A 4662-nucleotide genomic window follows, 5' to 3' on the forward strand; every position below is an offset into this window, starting at 1 on the left:
TTTTCTTCCTCCTCAAATTATCATTCATGTGCTTATCTGATCAGTCCACAAGCATTTATTAAAAGTCTACTATAGGTTAGGCACTGGACTGAGTGCATTTACATGCTATGTTTTCCCAGATGAATGGCATATTGCTCCCATTAGGCAAAGACTAGTTTTTTCGTGGTATTATTGTATCATCAACAACTAGCACAATACAATGCCTTGAACATAGTAGACAGCTAAGAAATATCTGTTGGATTGGATTAAATTTATATCACCATGATTCTCTTTTTTTCAACAAATAACAGATGCCCTCAATCATGATGGCAACTGTTGACCCACTTCTTCATTTGTGGTGTGTGGAAAGCAATTTCTTCCTCATAGAATCCAGTTCTACCCATTGTGGGAAAAAGTTTAGACTCATTTAACTCAACTTCAATAATCTTTCCTCATTTTTTATTCCTCTATATTACTCACCCTTCATCATTCTGACAATGGATTGAATTCCTCTCTACCTCCTCCTCAGAAACTTTTTCTTCTTTGTTCTCCCTTTGAATTTTTTTCTTCCATCTTCCCAAGGAAAGTTAATCCTTACTGATAAGCTGGAGAGTAGAAAGGGCCATTCAAGAATTGAGAGGGAGGGATAACAGAAAGAGTTTGAATGTTCCAGCATTTTCATTTCTCTTGTACAACAACTGGATAACAAACCATGCTTTGTAATAATACTATCTGATGTGTATAGTGCTGTTAAGTTTGCAAAGTGCTTTATGTATATTATTTCATTTGATCTTGATTGCAACCCTATAAGGTAGATGTCATTATTATTCCATTTTACAGAGAGGAAACAAAGACTGAGAGAGTTCAAAAGTCTTGTCCAGGGTCACACAATTAGTACGTGACAAGATCTGAACTCAGATCTTCCTTAAGCATTTTGTCCACTGTACCACTACCTTTCTGCCAACCATAATTAAGATTGTGGATTGGCTTTTTCTCAACTACCACCCCTAACACTATCACCATCATCAGCACAATCTCAACCGGTAATTGAAACATTATCCTTGATATTCATACCTACTGAAATTTATCCCACAGCTCTTATTGGCAATTTATAAGATGACCACTCCAACAAACTACCTGTTTACCAGAGTTATTCACTGAACCAGCAACTCCCAAGTTGTGTTTTATTTGTAGGCTTTGAAAAAAACTTTTATTAAGTTTTACTAGGTCCAAATGTGATTGATTAACAATGAGTAGACTCCTGACAACATCTTAATTTAGGAAAGGCAGCTCTCTTTAGTTATCAGCAAGAGAATCTTGTCAAGTAATTTACTTCTTGTCTCTTTTCTCCTCCCTGTCTAAAAGGCACTGGTTGCTTGTATCTCGAATGGGCCATCATCTTCTGATAAAATTAGAATTTTCTAAAAATGGAATGGTTTGATTTGGGAGATAGAGACTCTCTGTTACCAGAGGCCTTCAAGTAAAGGCTGGCTCACCCCTTGAGAGAGAAGTGATTCAGACTCATAACAGTCACTAGTGTATATGACCACAGAGGTAACTTCAACCTCTGAGATCCTATCATTCTATGATTCTATATTATTTCAACAATTGCCTCACCTTGTCCATCTCAAAACGTGTGCATCATTAGGCTTTCTTGTAATAGAAGTCTTCCAATGAAAAACTACTCTGATGCTTCAATGTGTCATGGAGGCAGGTAGCTCTGAATTCTGAAAGGATATACCAACTGGGACCAAGTTCTTGTAGGCCTTAACAAGCTGGAAAGAATTAAAGTAAAGAAACAGCAACGGGTCACAAATGCTGTCTAAGAGTCTCCCATAGCTAAGTGCAGAAAGACAGTACCAGGAAGTTGAACAAAAGATAATTATTTTTTTTTTTAGTCACTATAGCTCATAAAAACTATCTGCAAAGGCATAAATGGATTGAGCTCTGACTCAGGGGAGAGAATGCCCATGTTGATTAAGTCACCGATTTTTTGAAGTATTGAAAAAGTGAAAAAACATCTAAGTTTACATTGTGAAGTTGTGAAGACCTTTTGTCTTCTATCTGCAAATTTCAAACAATAAAGCTGATCTGGAGAGACAGTTCTTTTTGTCTCCTTTATTCATTTAACACTGGGTCAGAAACAAGGAATTCAGGCAGTTAATATTTCATTCCTTTATCAGTGATTCATGTGTATGCTTCATTGCTTTTTCTAAATTGCCTACCTGGCTATTCACAATTGCCAACAAGTACACAAATATGGAAGTTTCAATCTTCTGAGACAATGACATAGTTACTTAAAGGGAATTTAGAAATGAAAAGAGACTGAGACATATGGAGGGTGGTTAAGGGTCCTTTAACACTGGAATTTCCTTCTCCCTTCTCCTAACTGATCCAAGAAAAACATAAACATTCCCTGCTGCTGGGATAGTAGCAGGGAGGGTATATTCTATATTTGGTTTTAAGTAAATCTAAATCTCTATGATATTAGAATTAAAAAGGACTTTGGACTCCATCTAATAAAACCCTTCATTTTATAGCTTTAAAGATGAAACCCAAAGAATTAGTGACTTGCTCAAAAATCAACAACAAATTAGTGGCAAGGCCTAAACTGGAACCTGATTTCTTAAATTCCCAGTAAAGTACTTTGAGAAATTAAAAGTAGATTAAATAGCTATGTGACATTATATAATCTACAAATTGACATAATGAGTCTACATTTAAGTAAATAGATGGTCTAATTAAAGAGAGGCAGTTTTTTATTGTGTAAAGAGAGCTTAGCTAGAAGTCAGACTTGGATTTTAATTGTCTGCCATTGCTGCCTCTCCTTTTACAACCCTTGCCCTGTCCCTTCACCAGAGATTGTATTGTCTGCATAAGAAGAATGGAGAAGAGGTTGAAAAGGACCTTTTGGAAGAACTGCTAATCCAGTTTAAAATCCAACTCCTGCAGAAAGTATTCTAGGATTTCTCTCATCTCACCAAGATGTTCTCTCATCTGCAAACTCTACTGCATTTTGTTACTTCTGTATCACAGAATCCTAGATTTGAAAGGGATCCCATAGACTAGATAATTCAATATTACATATTCAACTCATTGATCCATATGACCATATGGTATCGCAAACTCAATTTGTCTAGCATGGAACCATTATTGTTTTATTCATTAGACCAAACCCTTGTCTAAACTTCAACTCTCGGATAAAGATACTAATATTTTTTCCAGTTATCCAGGTTTGCAAACTGGAGTCGTCTTCAGCTCCTACTCACCGTCACCCCCTAAATATAATCAGTTGCCAAATCTTGTAGTTGTTTTTCTTAGTTATCATCTTCCTCACAAGGAGACATTCCCACTGTACACACACCCACAGAATTCAGGCCCTAATGATCTCTTACCTAACCTATTGCAGTATCCTCCTGCTTCAAGTCCCTCCCCTTTCCATCCATCCTCCACCCATATGCCAGAATGACACTCACCATGCAGCTTTACTCAAGAAAGCTGCACTGGCTTCTTACTGCTTGTAGAATCAATATAAGCTCATCTGTTTAGATTTTAAAACTCTTCATAACCTTGCCTCAACCTATCTTTTCTTTTCTTTTTTTTTTTAAATATAGAATGCTTCGTGAATTTGCATGTCATCCTTGTACAGAAGCCTTGATAATCTTCTCTGTACCATTCCAATTTGAGTATATGTGCTGCTGAAGCGAGCACTTAACCTATCTTTTCAATCTTATTATAGGTCAATTCCCTTACTTTACACTCAGTAGTCCAACCAAACTGGCTTCTTTGCCATTCCTTACACATGACACTTCCTCTTCCATCTTCAGGCTGTTCCCCAGGTCTGGAATACAATCCTATCTCTTGGAATCTCTTATTTCCTTCCTGTTCAAACAATACTTTCAACAAAAAAGCCTTTCATTGTACCCCCAGCTGTTTGTACCTCCCTCATTCAATTTGTATTTATTATGCATATGCTTATTGATGCATTTGTAGTCTACTTTAAGTGGCAGATAGTTGGTACAGTGGGTTGAGCACTGGGCTTGGAATCAATAAGATTTATATTTATATATAAGAGTTCAAATATGACCTCATTTATTATCTGTGCGACCCAGACAAGTCACTTAACCCTGTTTGCCTCAGTTTCCTTATCTGTAAAATGATCTGGAGAAGGAAATGGCAAACTATTTCACTTTTTTTTTTTTGCCAAGAAAACCCCAAATTGGGTCAAGAAGATCAGCTATGACAACAACAAACAACAAGTCTCCCCTGGACTGTAATTATTTTTGGTTTTGTATCTATAGCATCTAGCACTGTGGTTAGCAAAAAAAGTAGCTGCTTAATAAATTGTTTATTTTAAAATTTACTTAAAGCTATATTTGATAAATTGATTGTTAAACAATACAACTGCAGGTCTCCTTATTGACGTACTGCTTCTTCTTAATGCAAATTATAAGACCCAGCACAAACTTTTTTCCCCTCCCGTGTATTCATGACCCTCTGGAATGTACTTATTGTATAATGATTCACCTATGGACTATGTTGCTGAGAGATAGGGCCACAAAATGAAAAGAACATTAGCCTTGGAGTTAGAAGACCTAAGTTCAAAGTCTGGCCCTAAAAGTTATGAATCAGGTAATTGTGGACAAGTTATTTGGAACTCTTGGTCTCAGTTTCCTCATTAGT

The 4662-nt window shown here is 36.5% G+C and overlaps 1 non-coding gene across 1 annotated transcript; it reads right to left on the bottom strand.

Moving 5' to 3' along the window:
• Nucleotides 1–3583: 3583 nt before the first annotated feature.
• LOC111719089 lies at nucleotides 3584–3690 on the bottom strand. Its single transcript, XR_002769379.1, has one exon. It is a non-coding gene; the product is annotated as a U6 spliceosomal RNA (small nuclear RNA).
• Nucleotides 3691–4662: the final 972 nt, after the last annotated feature.

Source organism: Sarcophilus harrisii, chromosome 1 (genome assembly GCF_902635505.1).
Source record: "Sarcophilus harrisii chromosome 1, mSarHar1.11, whole genome shotgun sequence".
Lineage (NCBI taxonomy): Eukaryota > Metazoa > Chordata > Mammalia > Dasyuromorphia > Dasyuridae > Sarcophilus > Sarcophilus harrisii.